The sequence below is a fragment of the Olea europaea genome, unplaced genomic scaffold (assembly GCF_002742605.1).
Source record: "Olea europaea var. sylvestris unplaced genomic scaffold, O_europaea_v1 scaffold1216, whole genome shotgun sequence".
NCBI classification, from domain to species: domain Eukaryota; kingdom Viridiplantae; phylum Streptophyta; class Magnoliopsida; order Lamiales; family Oleaceae; genus Olea; species Olea europaea.
The window spans coordinates 290,614-317,083 of NW_019229586.1; the positions used below are offsets into that span (position 1 = coordinate 290,614).

General features: G+C 33.1%; 1 pseudogene; it reads right to left on the bottom strand.

Annotated features, from left to right (window-relative positions):
• Positions 1-8,800: 8,800 nt before the first annotated feature.
• Positions 8,801-9,236, bottom strand: LOC111374169 (annotated as a pseudogene).
• Positions 9,237-26,470: the final 17,234 nt, after the last annotated feature.

The window sequence follows — 26,470 nt, forward strand, 5'->3', positions numbered from 1 at the left end:
TTTAATAAATCAATATTATTAGCATGTATTCTTCCTTTTTGACTATTTTATAAAATCCTCCAAAAATAGTTCGATTAACATGCTTACCCACTGCATGTTTGAAAGTCCATGTACCAATATTACATTAGAATCAAGCCCAAAATGACTACTGATGATATGATGAAATTATTGTTATTCAATATTCTTACTCTTTTAGTCTAAAATATTTATTTCTAATTCAATAATTTAAATTTATTGAAGTTTTTTGTTAATATATATATAAGGAGAGTGAATGTCTAGGATGTAATATTCAAGTAGAGGAAATTATCTAAATAGTCAACTTTTGCCTTTGTATTTACAAAAATGTCACCTTTTTTTAATATTGCAAGAATGTCAATTTTAGACAATTTTAGATATATTTGGCCTTAAAGCTAAATTTAAATACCCAACATATCCTAATTAAATTTTGATTTGACCAATCAAACAACTTGTACAAAATTATGTAAGATTGTCAAAGGAAATTGAATTATTCAAGAAAAATATGCAGAGCAAAAATGAAAATGTAAGCTCCAATCCCCCCCATTCGAAGAAGAAAATTCCCGTGAAGGAAAGGAGGAGAAAACTAAATCCCTAAAATTTAGTCCTCTCTCTCGCGAAATAGACGACCGTCGGCGAACCCAATATGCCCTGAACGAAAGGAAGAGAAAACGAAATCCCTAAATCTCTAAAACTGACTCTTCTCTGTGACGAAAGCGACCACCGACGGCGACCCAAAATGTCGTGAAGGAAAGGAAGAGAAAACGAAATCCCTAAATCCCTAAAAGTCGCTCCTTTCTGTGACGAAATCCACCACCACCGACAAACTCCTCTCCCTCATCGAAAACGAAATCCCGAAACCTGTAAAACACACTCCTCAAACGACGTTAGAAGTTAAAAGTGCGATCTTCTCACTGCTCCGGTCTCTAGGTGTCGACCGCCGACTACCCAGCACTACCCCTACGTAAGTTAATCAGATTTTTGTGATTGTGTTTGTTGTCTTTGCCTTTTTTGAAAAGGATTTATTAGGTTTTCATTTTGGTGTTTATTTGTGTGTGTTTTTAGATGTGTTTGTTTATGGGTGTATGATTTTTTGTGAATTGGAGGTGGAGATGAAAATTGAAATTGATTGCAGGCGACGTCCACCATTATTCACTCTACCACCAAGCAAGATTTTTGTCTGTTGCAGCAATATGTTTAGGTTAGTAATTTATTTGTCTTTTGCATATTGTTATTTGGAAAAAAGAGGAAGTTCTTCTACGTTGTTGAGTTAGGAACGTAAATTGATGTTTTGGGAATAAACATGGCTCTTGAGACTGATTTTTTACCTATGTTTACTGCCGTAGAAGATGATTATAACAGTGATGATAATGTGGCTGCTGCTGAGCAAGATGGTATACATGAGTTGAGCAAATCCTCAAATTGTAAACCTGCAACGAATATGTGTGTTGTACGGCGTCACAAGCGCTACTACACTAGTCTTACCATTTGATTTGGTAAGTGAACTCTGTTCATCAATGACACTTCAATCTTGTATGGTTCTATTAATCAAGTTTGAAAGTGCCGGTTTACTAGTATGTAGTTTTTTTATTGCTGTTATGTAATTGTCGTTCCAGTTCTTATTTTAGTACGATGTGTGAGTTCGAATACGTGATCTTAAATTATGAAGTGAATCAATTGAAATTATAACATTTAGTTGCAAAGATAGGTGAATGATGTTTGTTTATGTTTGTATTCCACTTGTGAATGTTAAAAGAATATGTTGCAATGATGCATGAAATAATTGCAGATCTTGGTGAATATTCATGTGATTGTGCATGTGTTCGTAATTCTATGATCCTCTATTCGTTCATCCATGGCCCTTGAGGAATAATATTGTTTCAGATTAAACATTTCTTAGTGAAAATACATTTCAAATATAGAAGTCCACTCAATTTAAATCGAGACCGTGCAACTGAAATCACAAATTTTGTCCAACTTTCCTTAAGTTGATACTCATCACTAAAAAGGAATAAAATTGAGAAGATGAAGATGAAGAAAATTCGAAACTATGAGAGAGAGATTTTTAGTTTTTCTAGAGAACAGAATGCAACCATTCGATTTCACTTCCCTAATTAATCAGCCAAAGGTTGAGTACAATAGAAATACCATAACGTCTCTTGATCCAATGGTATAGAAGGTGACACATGGTAGCATTTCAACAAATCCATTTATTTAGAAAAAACGTGTTTCCAAGATGTGCAACTTCAATTGAAAATGCGAGTTTAGTTGACAAAATCAATTAATCAATTTAACGTATATCAACAATCTCAACCTTGGTACAATAGTCCCAATTCACAATGCAATATGTTCTGCCTTGGTCAACATCATTTCTTGATGATCAACAATAATTAATATTGAACAAACTCAAGCAATTCAAGAATTTATATTACTCAAAGGTAACACTTCCTTACCAATATCTGCAGGATGAAATGAGGAGAAATCTTTTTGAATTTAACAATCATTTGTGAAATAACATCTCTAATAATGAAATCTAATAACATGTTTAGATGTATTATGTACAACATGATTTCTACTAATTAAATATATAACAAATAGACTTTCAGAATGCAGAAGAACTTCTTTATCTATAAAACCAAATTTGTGCAACTTCCTTAACCAAACACCCTTTTTTATTGCACCAATAACATCAATATACTATGTCTCAATTGAAGACAAAGCAACAATTTTCTATAGTTGAGATTTTCAAATATTACAAAAATTACAAAGAGAATACATATATGTAGAAGTAGATTTTCTATTATCTCTATTACATGCATATTATAAATCGAACTTTGCTGCTTGTACATCACGATTTACTGACATGGATTTTGTGGGAATTAGAAAAACAAAAGTTGAAATGTATCTTCTTATACAAAAGCAAAGTTATCCTTTTAGCAATAGATACTTTCAGTCGCATATTTTATAATTACGGATGCCAGCGGTTTATGTATATTGTCAAAGACTTAATAACCCATTGAACTTTATCTTGTTTTATTTGGGTATCTTGCAATGTTGGCATGTTCTAATTGAGTTTTTGTTGAGTCTATTTGAAATGCACCACGACTGGCTGTCAACCACAAAATATAGAGCATGTTTACAATTCAGTTTACATGCTAAGTTTGACTACTGTTAGAAGAAGAAGAAAAGAATATACGTACAGCATATATTAAATCTGTACAAAACTTAATTTTTTAACTTATAATATTTATATATGCCTACTTTCGATGAAGTTCCACGTATGATGTTTAAAACTTACCTAATGAAGTGAACTGCTTATTTTTTAATACATTATTAACTTATTAAAGTTAAAGCTCAAGAGAAATGAATATGATTAATACCCAATTCTAAACCTATTGCCATGACTAATTAATATGATTAAGTACACAATTGTCGCGTCTAGACCAAAACAATAATTCTACTTTTCTTCATTGTATTTTCATTATAGAGATGCCCGATTGACCTCATTAGATTTAAATTGAGTGGTTTTAAGTCCATTACACGTAATTTAATTATAACTAGAAAAGACTAAATCGTTTTCAAATGAGCTTACAATCTTTATCTACAAATTTCTAGGTGAACTTTGGGATAATGAGGATATTTGGATCTTTTCTATGTGTAGTACTGTTATTCGTTAGTGGTATTATAGTACTAAAGAAAGCAAAAAAAAATTGAAAGAAAAATTACAATTACGAGTAGATCGATTCCAACATTTTGAAGGAGTACGACATTTGAAAGCACTTCCTATAATAGAACTTCCTATAATAGAACATGCCAACCACAAAATGCACCACGACCGTTTGACTTCTTGTTAAGTGTGTTTTACATGCACCATGACTCGCTATCAAGCATGTTTAAGAAGATAGCAATATTCGAAATCGTCTGAGCATTGGAACTTCAAAAGTTCACGAAAAATGAAGTGCTCTCTATGTTAGTCTTGTTTTCGGATTTTAGTATGGAATTAGAGTTTATATACACTACTCTTATCCTAGCTAATGTTTCTGCACATGTTGGCTAGGATTATCATCTTTAGGTAATAAAAATCAATTGCAATTGTATGCCATTTGCGCTTGTTAGCTGACTAATACATATAGTTACTGTACGTAACTTAATTAATTTCTGTATCACTGTTCAATCTCTTTTGCCTTCATTTGCTTGCCTCAAGCAAGAAGAGAAAGTAAAACAATGTTGACAGTGGGATACTTCTAATTATTTTGTTGTAGGTTTTGGAAATGATATAACTTTAACTTCATATGACACGTCTATTTGCGGTTGTACTTAATTTATGGCTCCTTTCGAATGTCAAGCTTAAAGATTGTCATGGTGCTATTTTAGTCAGCTATGTTTGAATTTTAGTTTGATCTATAAGAGAAAATTTTGGGGACTGAACAGGATAAGAGATTTGACCATTATAAATTAGCTTTAATATTACTTTTGATTATACTTGATATACACTTTCAGTTTATAATGCTTAATAATTAAAATATTTGGATATTGGTATTCAAGAAATGTGGCAATTTGAATGTATGATCCTCTTCAATACGTTTTTTATGCGCAACATTTGTTTCTCTTGTTGCAGAACCAAACTTTGTGGAGTTTCGAGGAAAAAAAGAGACGTATCTGTCCATAGCACTTTGCAACTACTACAACTAGACGTGGTGAAAGCACTTTCTTCTCTCTTATTTTTGTGTTATACGAATATATATTGAACTTAGCACGCAGAAGAAATTGACAAAACAACTTGTTGCTTTGCATATCTCTTAGATTGCTCGGTAAGCAGTTGCATGATTTGGTGTTTTCGATGTAGTTATAAAGGGAAAACTAGTCTTGTTTGCTTGCCTTCTACTCTAACGGTCATTTTTTACTTGGTTGCTTCGATGTGTTTACATTTGTACCTGTTTGCTTGGCGATACTGATGACATTGTAGAATTAACATCTACGTTTTCACCTTCATTGTGATTTTTGGGATGACTGAATTTTGGCATATTCTACATTTTGATATAGGGCACCATGCATATGTAACATCTAAGTTTTAAAGCGTTTTGTGAATTTTCGAAAGCCTAATTTTCCGTTGTTATGTACCAAGTTTGTGTGTTGGGGCACCATGCATACGTATGCCACATTTCTGTTGAAAACTGTCGTTCTCGACATTTGGCTGCAGTTATTCTCGACAGTTGGGTAAACCCGCCAGATGAACCGTCGTTCCTGACAATTAGCTGCAAGCATTCTCGACGGATGACAGATGCCACTGTCTAGCAGAGTGCAGTCATCTGTCGACACAAGCTTCGATGATAGTGTCTCGACACATGACTGTGGGCACTGACGACATTGCACGTGCGTTGATAAAGAACATGTCTGTCGAACATTCATATCTCTTTACCACACGTATTTTCACATATTCAAAAAAAAATTTGGTAATATTTTTTTTTTGTTGAAGATTGCATGCACAATTCACCATAATAAATGTTTACTGCAAGTTTGGGTAGATGATCTGTTCTTATACGTTTCTCATATTACTTGTTCTGATTGATGTGGTTGTATGCTCTTCGGAAGTAATCTTGTTATTTGTAATATTCATTTGCTGTTGAATTATGGTCTGACCATTATCGTTTCATCTGCAGAAATGATGGAATTTCAATTTTGGGTGCCTGAGAATGTACGATTGCTTGCGCGCATCTTGCAACGGAGCAACTTGAAATACATTAAAATGGTGATGGATAACTTGAACGACCGACTACAGGCTGACTTTCGCAACTCCTGCCTTGGGTTCTTGCTGACGTCCCGGAGATCCAGTTTTCCACTCAACTAATCCAGGCACTGGTTTGCCGAGGGATCCGTTGCGATAAGTCCCACAAGTTGTGGTTCAACGTATAGTGCCACCTTATCCGGTTTGGACTGCAGGAGTATGCTATCGTCACTGGACTGTATGCTGGGTCGTTTTCGAAGGACGATTGGTACACAAAGGCATTGGAGAAGAGGAGGTTGAAGGAAAAATATTTCAAATCGCTGGAGAAGATGTCATGTGTCTAGTTGGAGAAGACCTTTGTCCACGCGTCGACACCCCGGGCAGATAGATACAAGTTCGTACTTGCTCTAATTGTGGAAGTAGTTATCACTGCTCCGGACAACAATGTTGCCATTGATGAGGATACGTTTTCCCTCGTGGACGACTTGGAGCTGTTTTTTCGTACCCCTGGGCCAAAGTGGGGTATAGGCGTTTGTTGAAGGGATTCCGGGGTACTTGGGCACGTAAAATGAGCAATGCAAAAATGAAGAACGAGAAGGACGTCAGTTACAGAACTCACAAATTTTTGATTGCCATACAGGTAAGAACATCATTAAGTTTATGTGTTTTGTTTGTCAGTATTAGACCATGTCTCCACATTCTTTGGATGGATATTAATGCCACAATTTTTTTGTTTTCGTCCGGACAGATTTAGGCATATTAAGGCCGTGTCCGAACTCGACGAACGCTTCGGTGAGCGGGTGGGTGAACGATCGTCCCAGCGTCTGTGCTGGACCTCTACCAACCAACCGCAGTAGTGTACGTACGATGCGTTCTTCAGGGACGTACAGGTCATGGACATTTTTCATTTGCCTTTCAATTATTTTGTTTTCTTGGGAATAGTATGCAATATATTTTAACTACCAATTCTCCCCTGTTTCTACAGCTGCACGTGCACGCCACATTGCGTCCCACGGAAGCCGAGCATGATCTGCCATACATCGCTAGTTTGGTGCCGTTCCTTGACCGTCTGGTGCAATTTTTGGATGATCTCGCTATGAGTGTTTTCAGGCCACAATTCCATGAGGCGGCAGCGGCCAGTGGGGGACATTAGGGTAGCGTTGCGAGGGACGGGCATGACAAGGAGTCCGTGCAGGGGTCGAGGACGATGAGACATCCGTGAGCGATGACTGTCAGACACTGGAGGGCAACGTGGACGACGGGTCTAAGGCTGATGACAGTGGAGACAGCGGTCGCGACACCTCCAGTGAGACCGGTGCTGGTGACATAGAGGACGACGAGGATGCCTCGAGACGGCAGTCGGGTGCATTACCCACTCCAATGGTTGCCCCGTCCACATTTGGGCTGCGGACTGTGAAGCTTGAAATCATTCAGCATGTGACCGAGGAGTTTGCCAGACTGAGGGACTTCATATCTACCTTGGTGCCCCCGTCCGGTGGCATCTCCACTTCCGCTGCAGCTCCTGTTGTGAATGAGCCAAACATTTGGGACGATCCCCACGAAAGTATGAGTTTATTTTACTATAACTTCCACTTACAATATGTCTGCAGAGCTGTGCAATTTTTCCAATGCGTTCGCTTACAAATGTATTTTTTAAATTGCCAAATTATTTAGATGTAGATGGAGGAGACATGGACTTGTGCCCAGATGACGTGGCCTTCGCCTACCGAGAACTTGGAAGTGAATGGTATGTCGGTTAGTTATGTGTAACACATATTTGTATTTGATGTCATCTCATCTCGTGATATGCAACTGTATTCAATTTCACTCCTTCAGTAATTTTTTTTTGTTTTCCAACTAGACGGGGAAGGCAGTGACGAACGGAGCCCACATGACAACGACCATGCAGAGGAGGCTGAAATGCAGGAGGTGAACGATACATGCGTAATTTTTTTATTTTATGTTATCTCATCTCGTGATATGCAAATGTATTCAATTTCACTCCTTGAATAATTTTTCCTTTGTTTTAGAGTAGCCGGGAAAGGCAGCAACGAATGGAGCCCATATGACGACGACCATGCAGACGAGGGTGAAATGCAGGAGGTGAACGGTACGTGCGTAATTTTTTTCAACTTCTGTCATCTCATCTCGTCATATGCATATGTATTCAATTTCACTCCGTCATTAATTTTTTCTTTGTCTTCCAACTAGACGGGGAAGGCGGAGACGAACGGAGCCCACAGGACGATGACCGTGCAGAGGAGGGTGACATGCAGGAGGTGAACAGTACTTGTATAATTTTTTCCAACTTCTGTGATTTGGGTTCTATTACCAATCACTTCTCCCCTACGCAAATGATAATTCATATCTTGTGTTTGTCCATTTTATCCAATTTACTTTCAACTAGACCCAGGAGAGACCGTCCCCAACCTCCCAGCGACGAGAACGAGGAAGGCTCATCGACCCATGACATCATGGAGGTGGACGGTACGTGCCTATTTTCCTTGAATAATCTTATTCCACGACTATATGACCTCCTTCACACAGAACTGTTTCACTAAAATTCTGAAATTTTTTTTATGGGCGTTGCCACAGAGTTGCCAGCACAGGTGATCGTACCAAAAAAGGGAGGCAATGTGGGCATCACAAACAGGCGGCGATCGACTCGTGTTCAATGTCCTGCACCACCTACCCGGACTCCATACACGAAGGAAAGGGTAAAGAGAGTAAAGAAATAAGTGAGTTCAAGTTGTTTGGTAATGTGTGTTGTACTAGTAGATACGTTGTTCGTAACAAGGACATGCTTTTAATTTGATTTGTTTTATGGATGGATATGTTTGCTCAGCCATATGCTACACGTTAAACTGTTTTATGTAGAGTACATATCGTTTTGCGATAATAAATATTTAGTGAAAGCATGGGATGGTATTGTCGGTCTATTTTGTGTGTATGCGTTGACAAAATATTGCATGTATTGTTCATGAAATATGAAAGGGTATATCAACATCAAAACTAAAATGAATATATCATCATTCTTATACATCCCATTCATATGATTTGTCAAGACGAACTGATGGTTTTTCTTGTCAGAGTCTTTACAAAAATCTGCATGCCTCCCCTCAACCTCAGCACCAAGTGCAGAGTTGACTCCTTCTGAATGTTATAGTCTGCCAATATTCGGTCGTTCTCAAGCTGTTTGCCAGCGAATATCAGCCTCTCCTGGTCTGGTGGGATTTCCTCCTTATCCTGAATTGTAGCTTTAACATTATCAATGGTGTTTGAGCTGTCACCTTCACGGGTTATTGTCTTCTCAGTAAGGGTTTTGACAATAATTTGCCTGCCACCACCAAGCCTCAACACCAAGTGGAGTGTGGACTCCTTATGAATATTTATATCCGGCCAAACTACGGCCATCCTCAAGCTGTTTACCAGCGAAAATGAGCCTCTGTTGGTCTGGTTCGATGCCTTCCTTGTCTTGTATCTTGGCTTCAACATTATATTTATGGCATGTATTGTTTATGATATGTGAAAGGGTTGTTCATTTTTTGGTGATTAGATTGCATGCCCGTTTCCTACTCCATGGGTGAGTAAATATTTTGGTTTTTACGTTGATTGGATGGATAGTTACGAACATTCTCTGCTGTGTCATTTCACTTTAGCAGACACCTGATGGAGGTAGGCAGCAGATTTATTCGGAGAGTTGATTTTTGAGTTGATCATGTGCTTTCATCGAGGAGTGATGACGAATTTTTGTAGAATGATGAAGAGTACAAACAAAATGAAGGCGAGGCTAAATCAACAGGTGTAGTGATTAGCACAAAAAAATAGCTAAAGGGATCCAAACCTGGGTTCATGCCTGAAGGTGCAACTGTGGAGACTATTACTCCTATTCCATATGATGTGGTTAATGATCTCAAGGGGGGTTATGAGATTACTTCAATTCCATATTGGGATATGGTTAAGTAAAACGGACATTGAGACAGGACATTTGTTTGTATTCTAATTAAATTGATGTTCATGCTATTTGGTGAAGTAGTAATATTTTGTACTTTAATTTCATTGGAGTTGAAGGTGTTATACCTACACAAATGAATCATGGTATGTAATGATTTTGTGTGTAATGGAGCGTGGTCGAAGGATCGAGACAATGATTATTGTAAAATTTGTATTACCGTAGTATGAATAATTCATTATTATCTTTGCTACGTTGGCCCCAACACTACAACCGGTGCATGTTTATTTCAACATGCGTTTTAGTATAAATTAGCTTGTTCGTACAAATTATAGTTTATTTGAAAAATGGCTTGTTGTGTCACCCAATGTTCATCTTCATTGGTAGGGACATTAATTTTATCAATTTTTAATGCAATTCATATAATTGAGAATTTAAAAACTGTATTCAATTATGACTAAAGACTACAAAAATTCAGTAAAGTAATTTAACTTCCAAATTAATTGCCAATCTAGCTGCAGGAATGTTGCCATTGCTGGTCTTGCACATTGGTACAATTTACTCATAATTCTTACTATTTATAGACTGCATTAAAGTACAGTTACACCTTTAACCATCACACTAAACCATCACATCAATGGTCAATCAAGTGTTAAGTAGAAATGAAATGGTGGTTGGTTGTTAAATTGTTTTAAATGTCCTCAAATACCTCCAGTATAAAGCATGGCTTACACTCTTCAAGTGGGATATATGAGACTCTTTGTGAGGCATCTTGTAGCAAGAACGTATCACAATATTTGAAGTATGTTTCTTCATATGAAAACAATGGCATCGTCCACGGGAAGCAATTCACCACTTCCAGTTGAGGAGCCTTTGCCAACACTCGGTTCAACCTCGCTATGTCCCATCATAATTTCTTCGGACGTTGAGGATGTGAGTTCGAATGGTGATAGGAGAGCCATCACTGTCGTTCCCTTTCTGAACCTGGACAAAGTTGCAAGTGATGCAGGTAAGTCTCCGAGAAATGCGCTTGAATGGGTCGTCCCATTTATGGATGCAGACGAAGTTGAACATCACGAGGATGAGGGGCAGGGTCGCGTTCCATCGCCCGAGGTAATGACAGCTCGGATGATAACGGTGGGGAAGAAGGTTCAAATGTTAGCTCCGAGTGAAGAGTCCGGCTTGGTTGCGTGTATGGGTTTCTACGTATGTATGTATAGTATTTTTTTTGTAAGGGATGGATTTTGTTACGTCTGTACCAATTCTGCAGCATGTAGGAAACTCCCGTTAACAAGTTATGTGTATTTTGTATTTTGTTAAGCGGAGCGTCGAACAACTGTCGAGAATGACAGGCACCATTTGTTGGAAACGACAGATGAACTGTCAGGGTTTGCCGACAAATTTTCTATGTATTTAGTATGCATATTCATATAACATGTATTTTGGGAGAACGAACACAATCTCATGTGTACATTCAACGTACTTTGTAAACAAACTGGACAATGTTATGCGCTAAAAATGATGTGTTCGTAATATGCATTTGAAAGGAAACATGTATAATGGTTGAACGCTTCATATTCCGTACATTCAATTTACATGTGTCAACAATGGCAACAATGTTATGCACAACAAAATTGAATTTTGGTTCGAGGTTGTTGTGCAGTATGTTGTGCCTATTTGCGTACTGTAATTGTGAACATAAGAAAGAAAAATGTTTATGCGTAAGAGAATGAAAACAATGATACAATATTTATATGGTCATATACAAATGACATCGGGGGAACACTTCAGTTACAACTTCAACCACTCACGTACAAAATACTGCTTACATCGGACGTGGTACAGTGTGGTTCGAACATGTGGTCCGGTTATGACCAAGTCCACCGCAACTAGTGCATTTCCTGTGCCGTGTGGTACACTCGTGTCTGGATCGCTTATGTCGTGTGGGTGGTCTACCTGGAGTACGAAGTACACGGGGGGCATAATAGGAGTACTTGTAACTCGGCTGGAACAATCCAGTCCACTTCACTCAAAACAGGATATATAGCTTCTCCATAGGCACCATTTCAGTACTCAGATGTGTAATACGGTGAGCAAATATTGTACAATGACTTACCTCTCAAGCAAGCAGCACGAGTTGCATGAACGCACGTTATACTATTCAGTTGGAACTCACGACAAGTGCACGTGTTATCGGAGAAGTCTACGATGTCCATGTCGTTGGATATTCCAACTTGTGTTAAGTTATATGTTAAGCCATGTGCTCGCAGCCTAGTACCTGCTTCGAACGTCGTCCGTACCTCATTTTCCATCGTTGGTGATAGAACGGTACTGCATGCAGTTGCACTTGCTCGACGTTCATAAAATCACTTCAGCATAGTATGCCGAATGTGTTCCACTAAGCACGTGATCGGTAACGAACGAGCATGTCTCAACATTGAGTTCAAAGATTCTGCGTTGTTGTTGGTCAAAATGTTGTACCGTTGGCCAACAAATAGTGTCCGTGACCAAAATGGGAAACTTGCTCGCTCCAAGTACTCGTACCCTCTTGCACTTACCCTACAAATATGTCCCATAAGTCTTTCAAACTCTTCGATCCGATAAGTTCTTGCGGCTTTTTTGAATAAAAATATTGAACTTGCTTTGTTGTACCGCTGGATTAAATTCTTTTCCATATGCCAGACACAGCACCCGTGGTGAGCCCGAGGAAATAGGTGGGCAATGGCGTTTTCAATACTATTTTTCCTGTCAGAAACAAACACCAATTCGTCCAAGTCACCTATAAGATCTTTCAAATTTGATAAAAACCACATCCATGATCTATTCGTTTCAGCATTAACGATCCTCCACGCTAACGAATAAATTTGTTTGTTGGCGTCTTGGGCAATTTCCAGTAGAAGGGTACATTTGTATGGACCTTTCAAGTGACTGTCGTCAACACAAATAACAGGCCTCAGGTAGTGCAGGTAACCCCGAATGCTTGCACCGAAAGCTAGGAAAAGTTAGTAAAATCTGTTACGAGAATCTACTTCGATGTGTGTTGCTGTCCCGAGGTTACTCTCTCCTAAGACGTGACAGTAGGAAGAAAGTTTTTGAAAGCTATCATCTAGTGTACCAAGTAGCATATGTAAAGCAGCGACCTTTCCCCTACGTGCTTGATGGTAACTAATTTTCACACCAAACTCACGTTCCATGTCACGTGCAATAGCGGTAAGATCATAGGATCCGTACGTGTTATCCAATTTCCCCATAATCTACTCGGCAATTACAGAACTAGTGGCATGTCGATGTGCATTACGACGATAATCTATGAAACATGTGTGCACATTGTTGAATTTGCGGATTATGAAGATGGCGGACTGCTTGACACTTGAAGCACGTAACATCCATTTGCAATTATCGTCCGTGCATACAACGGTTAACATTTTTAGGTTTGACCTGCTAACCTGAAATTGAAACTTCTCTCGCAAAACAAGTAGACGACTTCTCGAGTACAACTCTTTTTTGGTAAAAAATATTTGTCGTTCGGTAAGATCCGATGTATTCACAGTGGAAATCCAGTCGCATATATCCAGACTTTTGGAATGTGATAATAGTTCTTCGTCAACGTCAACAATATTACCAGTATTTGTACCATGTAAGGGATCGTCGAACATTTCATCTAATAGTGCAGTCCCAACATCGAAAATTGGAGTATCCGCTGCATTATTGTTTGAGACACTGTGCTGATGATTGAGCTCGTCGTCCTGTACGGTTTGGCGATCTTCCGCTGCGGTGAACAATTGTTGACTGTAATTTATATCCCTCTCCATTTCAACACTTGCAGGCCAGTTTCCAAAGTCGTAACGCAGAGGGCAATTTTCTTATGAATTGATATGTACCAATTTACGTCTTCATCTTCGAGTATTTTGACCGACGGTATATTCATATTCGGAACTTTGAACTTCAGTTCCATTTTTGTACGCATATCGAGAACACCAAGTTTCTCGTTCAACCGTAACAATAGCCCCGATAGTGTAATACTGCTCGGCACTAAAATGGAAGTGGTTGTCCCCAGTCCACTTCTATTCGTCATTCACGTGAATAAACTTTCCCCCGTGCGACACGATGAATCTCAAATTGTTGTTCATACCTGAAACGTTGGGATTGCAACGATAAAAATTATGCACAATCAATATGTCGATTATATAATAGCATGGAAGTGACGCGTTCCAATATTTAAACCTATGCAATAGTACAAGGTCAAATGAAGGGTGTCAAGAATTTTCGGTTGTCCAATTCGAAAGTTTAGTTATCTATCCTGACAGTTTATAAATGTCGGGTACAACAGTTCAAATGTCGATCCCGACAGTTTCGAAATGTCGAATTCGACAGTTCAACTGTCAGAACTGCTGAGAAGCTTCAAATGTATTTGGTAGCATTAATACTTATAATCATTTCTCAACTACAACATCAAAACCTATTTTTAGAAATAAATGACTGAATGTTTCATTAAATATGGAATACTTCACATTTTCCTAAATATTTTTGGTATGTTTTTTCTTTAAAAATATTAAAAAAAAGACCATGATAATTAATAGTAGTGATTACCATGTTGTTTTTAACATTTTAAAAAGAGTAAGCTATTATATAGAAATATAAACAATTCGTAATAACTAACCTTTTAAGATAGATGAAGAAGATGGATGAAATAATGTCTTTTTGATGAAGAAGAAAATGGATGAAGAAGATGAATGAAATAAGGGTTTGTTTAACAAGAAATTTGTTTTTTAATGTTAACTAGGGTTTTGAAGGATTTTATATTCATTTTTTATTAACTAAATTCGTATTTTACAATATAATATTTATATATTCAATGATTATAATATACAAATTAAACAATCAAATCACAACATTAATTGTTTTGAAACACAATCATGAAGGAGCATTAAATGCTCCAAAAAAGTCAAATTAAAGGTAATTTATACATTTGACAACAAAAAAGTGACATTTTTGTATAAATTGAGTGCACATCAAAGTTTTTTATGCATTTTCAAAAAAAGTGACATTTTGGTAAATTCCCCATTCAAGTATGACGTGGACATATACATGGCATGTGCTAAGTATGAAGACAAAGAATGAACCACTTGCAAGTAGTCGCAAGAGAAAGTCTTATTGATTTGATCATATGAGAGAGCTTCACTTGTAAGCATGTTTTAAAATTATTAGCTCGTTGATTAAAATTAAAAATAAGGGTGCGTTTGATTGTCAATATTTTTTCATGGAAAATGTGTCTTTTTTTTTACCCAAATTCCTAATTTTATACTATTTAACTGACATTTTTTATGGGAATTTTTTTTTCCAATTTTGGTCACGTGACCATATTTTCCTCAAAATTAAGGAACAATTTTTTTTAGAGGGAGTAGGATTTTATTTTCCAAAAAATTCACTCTCTCTTTCTCTCTTATCTATCCACTCTCTTATCTACCCACTAATAAAAATCGGCCCAGTACAATATTTTTTAGGTTGAAAATCAAGTCAATCAAATGCATTTAATTGACAATTTCCATATGAATAAGTTCTGGGCAATTGAATTGCTTAAAATTTATTTTATTTTCATGCAAATTTCATGTTTAAATCAAGCGCATCGTAACTAATTTATATCGAGTAGCTATGTTTCGGCAAAATGAACAAATAAATACTAACTCATCTACTTGAGTAATTATAAACTTAAGCAAACACTTTATCAGAATTCTAGACATTTTTGCTCATTTATAACATAAAAAATTAGATTTTGATACAAAATAATAAGGATATAACTAATTTGCGCAAATGAAAAGGTGATTAGTTTTCTTTAAATGAAAAAATAAAAAAAATTCAATTAAAAACATTGTTTTAAAATCTCGATTGTGCTTCGTTTAGGTGCAAAGTTTAGCCCTGCTGCCTCACCATATTTTATATTTATGTTTTTTCAGAACACTGATTAAGATTTAAAAAAATAAATTAAAAAAATGAAGAAAAAGATGTTTAAGAAAATAGGAAATTATAAGTTTTTGTAATTTAATAAAATATATAAATTTAGCATAAAAGGCCATAATCATAATTTTTTCAACCTTGTGCAAGAGATTTTTGTAATTCTTCAAAGAGAAAAGTGAGTGAGAATCCAACATAATTAATTCGGGCATTAGTTTAATTTGTTGCATCATTTAAGATTTGACAAAATATTATTGTATTTTTAAGCATAGTTATCAGACTTGACCTAGTTATCGACTCGAAAAAATCATTGGGTCACAAGGTTAATGGTTCAACCTGTGGTACATTGTTAGATTGTAATTTTAATTAAAATATATTTTTTAAAACAAAATGACAACCATTTTGGAAAATCTAAATATATCATTTCCCTTACATTTATAACAATAATTGTGTGTACGCCATAATGGTCAGTAAAGCAGTATTAGTTGCTAGAAACCAATGTTCGAATCCCTGCCATGAAACAATTTTGCACTACACTTTGGTAACATTGAATTGGTCCAAGATTTTCCTTAAACCCATCCGAATAGGAGCGAATCCAAGGATCGAGTTTAGTTAGTACAGATCGCGAACGTTGAAAACTTACTATTGAAGGCCAACGTTCATGATAGCGGGGTTGTTTATTAATATTTAATTAAATAATATTCAAAAAATCGTACGGATTAGAACTAGAATAACTAGATACACCACTAGAACTAAGTACAAACTTTCATTTTGAATGAAAGAATTATTTCATAATCTGCAAAATGCCCTAATTTAATTTTCAATTAAATAAGCAATATATATTAACAAAATGTAAATATTCAGTTTACAGTTAAAGTTAATTAAACAAGCATTATTATATTAACAAAATTGAAATTATTTTATGTGCTTATATCGATTTTATGTGCTTGTATGATTCCACTTTTCCGCAATCGATTTTTTGTTAACGAAAAGTGGAACCTTTTATTAATTAAATAAGTTTTGTTGAAAGATTTCTTATGACACTAATGCCGATTTTTCTACAAATTCATTCACCATTAATTGACCAAACTCTCAAATCAATTGATTAGAGGCAAAAAAGAAAAGAAAATCAATAAGAGGGATAAAGCACCGTTAAAATGTTTCTACTTGCATTGAACCAGTAAAATTGAATATATATTATTTTGTTACATTATATGCTAAAAATCAACAAATACCGTGATGATAAAGTGGTCAATATGTTTAAGAAAGCTAGCAGGTTTAAATCATATCCTTACATTTGTTTTGGTAAAAATTGTTGAAATACAAAAATTATAAAAAATATTGCTCTTGAAGAATTTCGAACACGGGACTTCCAATTCAATAGTAGAAGGGCTAACCAGTTGAACTAATAAAGATGTTTGTTGTTAATATGAATTATCAAATATATAATCTAAAAATTCTATCTATTATCAACAACAACAAAAATTATCTCCGACGAATTCAGCTAAGGTGGCTGCCCTAGCTGGCCATGGTCTAAATCCGCCACTGCATCTGAACCAAATGGTTAAGTAGTTTAATCGATTTATTCGTTGACTCGAATAACTAATGTACTTGGATCGGATCACTATTCAATTTGCAAGTTCTCAAGCTGAACCGTTCGATCTGATTTTAATAACAATGCTTTTTGAGTGTGATGAACAAAGAATTAGCTGTTGGAAAAATTAATAAGTGTTTGGTAAAATTTTGTTTCTTGTTGTATGTTTCATAATTAGGATTTGAGATTTTGATTTTAAAAAGGCTAATTATATTAACACAACAATTTTAGTAATCCGATTATGTAACGAAAATAGAAAGAAGTCAATAAATTTGTATGTATTTTATTAAGAATCAAAATCCTATATTTATAATGAAGAATTAGGAACATAACGGCAATAATTTCTAGGGTTGTAGAGGTACAATTGCCATTCACTAATAAACTTACCATTTACAATGCTCCTCATTGAATGATATATTACAAAATCAAACGAAGGAAAAACGGTATAGTTATTTTGGATTATTAAAAATAAATGTTGCCTCATTAAAACTTTGCTAGAAAAACATGGGATAAAACATAAGCAAAGGAAAAATAGTACAGCTACTCCTCCTGATGTTGATCACTGAAATTTTTTGAGTCGACGCATTCTAATTTCTTGAATGTAGATGTCGGCAATGCTTTTATGAATAAATCGGCCACATTGTCACTTGAGTGATTTGTTGAACATCGATATTGTCATTCTTTTGAAAATCATGTGTATAAAATGATTTTGGAGAAATATGTTTCGTCATATCACATTTGATATAGCCCCATTTGAGTTGTGGAAGACAAGTAATAATGTCTTTCGTACAAGAGTGTTGGATTGTCTTTTGTTGAAGTTAACTTACAAGAGCTTGGATATGATTGGTCGTGTTCCTCAACCATACAAATTCTCGATCTGTTTCATGGATTGCAATAATTTCAGAATAATTTAAGAACGTTGCTATCAAGGATTGCTTCACAGATTCCATGATATAGCCGTTTTTCCATGTGAAAACACATATCATGTTTGTGATTTAGTTTTTTTTTTTTTTTTATGTGGGTCAGAGAGATAATCAGCATCTCTGTCTATCCCACTAAAGCAGATCCTGACTCTTGAGAATATAATATTTTCAAATCAATAGTGCCCTTTAGGTAATGAAAAATATATTTAACACCATTCAAATGTTTTTGAGTTGATGTAGAGTTATATCTTACAATGAGATTTACAGAAAGCTATATTAGGTCGAGTGCAATTCGTAAGATAAGTTAATGTTTCAATTGCACTAAGATATAATACTTCGGGATCAAGAACATTTTCTTCATCTTGCAGTGATGAAATTAATCTTTTTTCACATCAAGTGACCAAACAATCATAGGTGATGCAAATGGACGTGCATTGTCCATATAAAAACGTTTTAAGATTTTTCTATATGTATAGACTGATTAATAAATAATTATTCTGGGAAGTATTCAATTTGCAATCCAAGACAAAATTTGATTTTTTTTTTCAAATCTTTCATCTTAAATTCATTTTCAAATATCTGTAATTTTGTTTAGCTTTTCAGGATTTTCAATTAAATTTAAATCATTAATATAAATTACCACAATTGTAAATCTAGTATTTGTTTTCTTAATGAAAATAGCAAACATTGTCATTTTTATAACACTCACTCAATAAGGCGATTATACTACATGCGTCCAAATTGTTTTGATCTATATAATGATCTTTGCAATTCGATTGAGAACATGGTTATCGGACATGTATCATTTGTTCCTAACACTTTAAGTTTTTTTCAAGGACTTTCATATATATGTCACTATTAAATGAACGGTACAAATAAACAGTTACTACATCTATACGGTGCATATCAAGTCTTTGAGACATAGCTAAACTAATTAAGAATTTAAAAGTGATGGTATCCATTACGGGAGAATATGTTTATTTATAATCAACTCCTGGTCTTTGTAAGAAACTTTGAGCCACGAGCCGAGCTTTATGTCTTGTAATTTCATTATTTTCGTACAAAAATCAATTTGTATTTAATAGGGTTTACCATTTCAAGTGTTCAAACTACATATTCAAATACATTCCGTTTCTCTAAGGAATTCATTTCCGCCTCAATGTCTTCTTTTCATCTTAGCCAGTAATTTCTATTTGACAGTCTTTAATAGACTGTGATTCAGGATTCTAATTTTAGATAATATCAAGAGTCACGTTAAAAGTAAAAAATATTATCAATACAAAATTATTTCATTCTTATGAATTATGAGATAACATATAATCTATTAAGATCATATTATTTTCAAACACTTGTGATCTTGAGGAACCATATCATCAATATTTGATTGATCAATTCTCTCTAATGTTACTTTTTCTAGAGTTTTAGTTGGTTTTTCTCTCGTACTTTTCTTTTTCAAGGTACAAAATATTTTGAATCAACTGATCAAACATGCTTCTGACATATTTGAATTTATTTGTTACACCAGATTGTCTTTTTGGGACTTCAATTTTGCTGGAATATTTTTCACTGAAATATATGGCTTTGTCACTTTTCTCGTGTCGACAAATAGATCGGGTAATTGATTTGCAACTCTGTGCAAATGAATAATTTTTTCAACATATTGCTCATATTGATTGTTATGAGGATCGAAGTGAGTTAGAGTCGTTTCATTCCAATAAATTTTACTTTTATTTTTCAGGATATAATTTTTCCCCTCTCATAGTTGGGAAAGTCATTTTATCAAAATGACAATCTGCAAAACGTGTAGTAAATAAATTTTCCGTTAAAGGTTCAAGATACCTAATAATAGGTGAATCAAAATACACATAAATCCTAAATCTTCGTTGGAATCCATTTTAGTATGTTGTGAGAGTAAAATAGGGTATTACACAGCACAACTAAAAACCCGTAGGTGAGATATATCATATTCATAGCCAAATGCTAATTGTAAATGTAAATATTGATAATAGACGGTTGGTCTAATACGAACCAATGATATAACATGTAATATGGGATGATCCCAAATAGAAGTAGAGAGTTTTGTTCTCATAAGTGATGGTCTAGCAATAAGTTGTAGACATTTAATAAATTACTTCGCTAAATAATTTTGTGTATAAACATGCGCAATCGAATGTTTAATAACAATCACAATTGACATACAATAATCATCACATACTTGCAATTTAAATTAACCAGTATTGTCAAGACGAATAGTTTTGATTGATAATTGAGGAATTGCGCTTATAATTTTATAATTTGAACAAATAGTCTAACAAATGCTACATTCCTAGTGAAAAGTAGGCAAACATGTGACCATCTAATAAAAAAATCAATCAATACCATAAAATAACGAAATGGTACATGTGGTGGGTGTGTTGGCCCACATATATCTCCATGAATTCTGTCAAAAAAAGCTGAAGATTCAATGTTGACATTTGTGGTCGAATATCTAATGACTAACTTGCCTTGTGAACAATCTATACATGGATAATAATTGGGGAAAAAAATTTCCTAGTTTTTTAAATGATGTTCATGTCAGTTGTTTATTATTCGATGTATCATTATAATTTCTAGATGTCAAGTCGATCATGTCAAAGTATAAAATTTTTTGGGTCAATAAACTTCTGGTTCGTGACAATTTTTTATTCAACCACTTTTAAAAATGTCTAATACAAAATAAAGCCTTTTGTACATCGAGCTGTAAGACTTGATGAACACTACCCTCACATGAGGGGGGCCACGTTCAATTAATTCGCGATCCCCACCTCCACGTGAGGGGGTTGTACACCAAACTGTAAGGTTAGGTGTACATGTAGCAATCCCCTCTAATACATGTTGAATGAGAGTGCATGAAATTTTTTTATCTGCTTCTTGTCAGATATAAAAAAAATGATGTAAAGATATTCAACATTATTTTCTTACATCATTTCAATGTGATATCCGTTGCAGCGGATATCTTTATAACCAAGCAAATTTCATTTGAATATGCTAGACTAAATTGTATCGTCAATATATAATTTTGTAAGATTTTCCAAAGCTTTCAACGATATTCGATGTATCTAATATTGTATTAACATTATTTTCTACTAATGTTAAATTCTAAATAATAATTTTATCTTGAAAAATTGTGTGCATGGTTGCACTATTGCTAAACAGATATCTTAATTATCCATCTTGAATCTTATTAGTATTTTGAGATTTATGCTTCTCCAAAAGCGCTAATATGATTTTTTTTTTTTGAGAATATTAAAACATTAAATTGTATGCTCTTTTGGAGCAATGAATGAATATTCTTGTTGAATATTAATAAAAGAAAAAGTTATTTTTCTTTAAAAATTATAACTCAGTATTTAGTAATTTAATTTGTGTTTCTTCAGGAACACGACAAGATACATATTCTTCTAAACGTGTGTTAATTCAAAAGTACATTATATTTTATTATTACTTATTCAAGAACAATATCTCAATATTCTTCGAAATATTAAAATTATAATTTATGCATTTAAAGAGTAAGTAATATTCTTCAAGAATATTAATTCTAATGTTGTGTTACTTCATGAGCAACAACATATTATTTATAATAGATAGACCAACGATTAGTTTTCTTCTGAAATATTAATTATAATGTCTTGCTACTTTAGAAACGACAATTTGATAAATTATTAATTTTAAAGTTTATAGAATAACATCTAAAAATATATAATTACTATATAGATATGATATGAATTTATGCCCCTGTTTGATTCTCATTCTTTGGCTACAAAAATGAAAAATATGATCGTTATCCATCACATCAAGCCACCTTCATATTATTTATTTCAGCATATCGATTTACACTTATGCCTAGCTTATATTTTTTCTTTTTCTTTTTTTATACCCTTTGATAGACGAATTCAACATATTTTCACATTTAGGATTTACATATATAACATATATCATTGTCAATCGCTAGTCAATCCTATTTCCGATAGGGATAGTTGACAATTTAATTCGATTTTGACCGTTATTTGACTTTCTATCTCTTGTGTGGGTCCCATAACGACTATATTTTTTATTTTCGTTCTTACAAAAATGGGTACTAAACGGGACCTATATAGAAAAATTAATTACAAAATATGTAAAAATAAAAAATAGAGGAAATTACTTGAAATATCTACTTTCACATGTTCATTTGTAAAAATGTCCACTTTCACAAATTCTTGTAAAAATGTCCATTTTGGACCAAAATACCAATGTGAACAATTTATGATTCCATACAAAGACAAGAAATAGACATTTTTGTAAAAAAATTATTGGCCAATAAATTTTGATACATAATCTACCATATTTATTTCAAAAGTGCACATATCAAATGATAATTAATGCTATTTTTCTCATTGACATAGAAATATCGAGAATTACATTTCAAGTGTAGAGAAATGTCATATTCGAAATGAAATGTCATTCTAGATATTTAAAATATCGAGAACAACGTTTGAAATATCGAGAACATTTAATATTGTGATTTGACATATGTACTTCTAAGGTGTAAACGAGATTCAAATATCGAGAATGACACTTGAAATATCAATAACATCATTTAATGTAGTTTCTCATGGAAGCTACTTCTCGAAATCCGCAACAAATTGAAAAAATAAATAAATTTCTTCTTTTTCATTAAGGGTCTAATAAACAGTTTAGTGCTAAATTTAAAAAGTGGACATTTTTCAATTGACACCAATGAAATTAAACATTTTTTAAAATACCCCTAAATTTTTTTTCCAAACATGCACGTGAATTGATTTCATATATAAACACGTAAATATGAGAAAGTAATCATTATGTATATAATGAAATAATCATTATAGATTTACGTATAAGCAAAAAATATAAAAGAAGTAACCTCGTTTTGATGCATATATATGTAGAAAAATTCAAAAGTCACCAAATTAATTTTGGTACATATGATAGATGATTATATTTTAAAAAAATTACTATATCCACTAAACTTTGAAAAAATAAGTTTTCGTAGTGATAATATATCACGAAAAGAGAAGAAAATAGAGAGAATTCAATAAATTTTTGTGTGCTTTTATTAATAATCAAAGCCCTATATTTATATGTAAGAAATATGGATAAAACAGTAATAATTTTTAAGGCTGTAGGAGTAAAATCATCATTCACTAAATTTGTGTTTGATTACATTTATTTTCCAGGAAAATATCAATTTTCCACTCAAATTTCTACTTGGAGTGTTTGATTGCTATTTTTTTTCATGAAAAATATTTTATAACTTTTGAAAATATGCATAATTTTCCTTGTTTTTAAGAAAAATATTTTCATTGGATGGATATGATTTTTATTTTCCACAAAAGAAGGAAAATATTTTCATTTCTAGGTGATATTTTGCATTGTCAATCAAACACACTCTAATAAACTTATCATTTAGAACATATTATATTTTAATTACATGAAATGTTCATAATCTTTACACATTATCACACATCTCAAATTCTTCTTTTTTTTTTTGTGCTCTTATTTTAAAATAACGTAAATTATTTCCAATTATAGTCTCTCCAACATTTTCTTTTAAGATGTAGATCCCGTTTGGTAGTAATTTTCTTCAAAATGTATTTTTCTCTCTCTCTTCTTATCAATCACACATTTTTTATTAAAATAATATTACACGTAAATAAAAAACTTTTCTTTATTTTTCAACCACACATTTCACACCAATTTACTATTCTAAAATGCATTTTTATATAGAAATGCCTATCAAACACCCTTGTAATACAAATACTCAATTGCCTGCTATATTTTTAAATTAATAAAACAAATAATAATATTAAATAGGGATTTAAATATTTGATCCTCATTTTAAAGTTCGTTAACAATATTTTTGGACAAAAAATCATAACTGAGGATAAGATTTTTTTGATCAATAAAATGTTACAAATAAAAATGTGATGAAGAAAAAATTTAATGATATAAGCGTGATAATGAAAAAGGTTAATAACCTTTAATTTTATTAAAATGTGGTGTGACGATAATTAAAAGAAAAAACGACTTCTAGTTATGCATGCATATAATTACTAAAATGCATATTGATTGTGATATCATTATCGTTAGTATCGTAACATTTTTGTATACTTTCATACCAATAATTATAATAATATATTTATCTAAGATGAAATAATCTAAAAATTCATTGATTAATTAAAAATTTATTAATTAATTACGAACATATTCCACACTTTTCTTAAATAGTTTAAAACTAACGATTCTACACGTGTTTAACCGATTAAAACTCATGAAGCTACTTATTTTTCAAGAATAAATAAAATTCACGAAGCTACATTTTTTTTAAGAATATAATAATTGAGCCATATTTTAGGAAAGTTTTATCATTGAATCTTAAGCAATATGTTTCAGAAATGAGTAGTGCTATTTATAATCGCTTACTGGGATAGTAACCTTATGTGGCATTTTACATGGCGATTTATGACTTGATGTATTAATGTAGTAGTTTTTTATTGCCTCATGCATTAAATCACTAACCGTCACATGTATACCACGTAGGACGATTATGATAGTGAGTGTATACAAATAATATTATTCTTCAAAAAATTATTATTTTATAAATTATGTGAGATTTATATAAATTTTAATTATATATTATCTTAAAAATTTAATGAATTATTATGTTAACAATTTGAGACCGATTAACAATATTATTTAATCATTTTTTTTTTTGTGCTTTATATACATGAATCAAGCTTATTATTAAAAGTAGAGCACAATTTATAACCATTTTATTTGTTTTTTATTTTTTATTTACAATTTATACAAAAGGGTTTAAGGGAATGTGATGACCATTTGAAAATATCACTCTAATACAAATGAATGAAATAATCCAATCTAATTATCTATCTCTTAATCAGAAAAAATAAAAGGATAAATTAAAGAACCGTTCACGCTTGGTCATGGTTGAATTCTAATTAAAAAATATCATTTTTCTATTATTAAAAAGGCTCGAATTATGATCAATGATTCGATAAGATTTCGTTCTTACTACTTTAACTAGATCTTGACCACAGAAAAGAGATAAATTTATCCCACTTTTCTTTTTAAAAAAGTTAAATTGTTAATCATTTATTTATTTATTTCCAACCTTTAAAAGAGCAAATTAAGGATTTGTTGCCAAAAAATTGCTAGAATTTTATCAATTTTTAATTAATCAAATTTAAATTTTAACTCTATATTTATCAGGATTCTTCATTTTTATTAATTTTTGTTTTTATAATAATTACCATGTGATGTAGAGATATTTATTTAAATGTTTTAAAAAAAATATTAATTGCAAAAAACCTCATAGAAACGTTTACACGTATGATATAATCCCACGTTTATTGGAAATAGCTAAAAAAACACCGTTTGAAATCTTTTGTGCGAAAAAAAAAAAAATTCTCCTACAATCAAGATACATCATATTTGTCGTTTAAAACAGTAAAAAATATCAAAACTAAAAATGAATAATTACAATTTTAGTACCAAAACTTTTTATTTTTTACAAATTAAAACCATTTTTTTTTCATATATATATGCTACCTACAATACAAAATCTTTAAAAACTTTAATTTTCACCCCCGCCCACTTCATCTTCCTCCCCAAAAAATCAATCGAGACTCCACCCAAAATCTAGTCTATCTAAAACTTCTAATTCCAATCTTAATCCATTATCGCCGGCAAATTCTTTCCTTTTCTATATGTTTCTCGAGAACAGAGGTGTTGAGCGCAGATGTCCCTAATCTTGAGCTGAGTTCTATAAAATATCTACAGCAATGCAGAATTCACGCTCACAATTATGCATAGATACACTGAAAGAATCTTCACCATAAAATCAACACTATTCATCCCGTCCATCTACATCGATGTTTGAATCTTCTACTCATATCAAAATTGGTTTAGATAAATTTAAGATCTTTCAAACTCCTAAGAAACTTAAAATCGAAAACTGAGGCATACTAACATACAACTAACCATAAATTTCAAAATATTCATGTTAATATACAATAAAATAAAATATTCATTCCAAGAATACGAGTTAAATGTTTCAGTAGCCACTGAATTTTGCGTAATGTCTCGACTTACTCATCAAACTTCGAAACTTGTCTCGATGGCCACCGAACTTCACTCCGTCCCACTTCATTACTCACCGGTTGAAATTCGTTAGTTCTCGAAATGACGTGGCAGACGGAAAAACCATGTGGCCAGTTAAATCCTTCCAAATA